We start from the raw sequence: 1,486 nt of genomic DNA on the forward strand, positions 1-1,486 counted from the left end.
TTAATGTTATATTTTATTAATTACAAATGGATGTAAATCATTATTGCAATTAATTATAGTCCCGATCGATTAATATAATCTACGAAAAGCGTGCTATCAGTTTTGCATTTACCTTTGGTTATATTTGAATCATTTGCGTTCCTATGCCAGCAATTTAAGCAGAAGAGAAACCCAACCTCGTTATCACAATCGTAGTTCAACACAAATTTCAATTCTAAGGACTTACAAGTATTTACAGATACAGTCCAGATAACACAGCTTCCCTAGTTTTTATTTTGAACGCAATAAAACACACAAATTTCAATTCTAGGGATTTCCACGTATCTACAGATTTGACACCGAAAATACGTTGCACCTAAGGCCTTGTTCGGCTGTTACGTAATAAGATGCGGGCGGGGCTCTGTAGCTGTTTATGTTTGTACAAACCACATATGACAGTTTCGATGCCTTGTTAGTTTCTACGAATTCCATCCATACCATTTTAGTTTCATAATATACAAGTATGTTGCAGGAAATTCATTATAATTTTCCTCCATAATAATATACTGTCAAACTCAGGAAAAGAAAGTTAGAAATGAGTCTAAACATGATTCACAAAGTAATTATCAATGAAATTATTGTTTGCACAAGCAATGCTGGTATTAACGTCATAATAATAACATTACAATGCCGTGCGTCCACAAATGTTTCCGTGGTGTAGTGGTTATCACATCCGCCTAACACGCGGAAGGTCCCCGGTTCGATCCCGGGCGGAAACATTCTTTTTATCTTGGGTTGTCCTTACTCCTCTTTGTACATTCGTGCCTAATACAAAACTTTTTTAAAGAAATAGCATTGCTTCCGCTGCAAATTTTAGACTTCTTGGCCCCATTTTAGAAAGATTAATGCTGCACCAGTTTCATTATTTACATTTCGGGTTGCGATCAGAACAGTTTACATGCAGTCTTACCCGATTTGCGAAAATTGGGCACATTGTGTAGAATGTGTGTAATACCTCGCAACAGCTGATTACACGCGCTTCTGTAGTTCTCTCTGTCCACCACTCAGTGCGCCACCATCGCGGCGCCATCTTCATAATACGAATACGGAACAAGTAAACTGTTAACCACAGCCTAATACATGTCAGATTGTGAATTAACAACAAAACGACGCTTGAGATACGAAATTAACCGTTTAACTTGCAACCAAATAACGTACAGCCTGTGTGTGCAAAACCGTCGCTTCCTGTTCGCCGTAGGATGTCGTGTGCTACTTAATTGCCTCTGTCTTACAGAAGACTCGCAAGAATCTAGTCGTCGAGGCTATTAGAGGATAACCTAAGATTGGGCAATGAACTAGAATGTTTCCTTTAAAAGGAAACCGTCAAGGCATTTGCCTTAGGCTATTTACGGAAACCATGGAAAATCTGAATCTGGACGGACGGACGAGAATTTGACCCGGTGTCCGGCATTGATATCTGTGGATTTAAGGATGAATATTACAATAG

General features: G+C 38.7%; 1 non-coding gene across 1 annotated transcript; it reads left to right on the forward strand.

The window, feature by feature from the left end:
- The first annotated feature begins 685 nt into the window (after nucleotides 1–685).
- Trnav-aac (transfer RNA valine (anticodon AAC)) lies at nucleotides 686–758 on the forward strand. Its single transcript has one exon. It is a non-coding gene; the product is annotated as a tRNA-Val (tRNA).
- Nucleotides 759–1,486: the final 728 nt, after the last annotated feature.

Source organism: Schistocerca nitens, chromosome 2, assembly GCF_023898315.1.
Source record: "Schistocerca nitens isolate TAMUIC-IGC-003100 chromosome 2, iqSchNite1.1, whole genome shotgun sequence".
Classification (NCBI taxonomy): Eukaryota; Metazoa; Arthropoda; class Insecta; order Orthoptera; family Acrididae; genus Schistocerca; species Schistocerca nitens.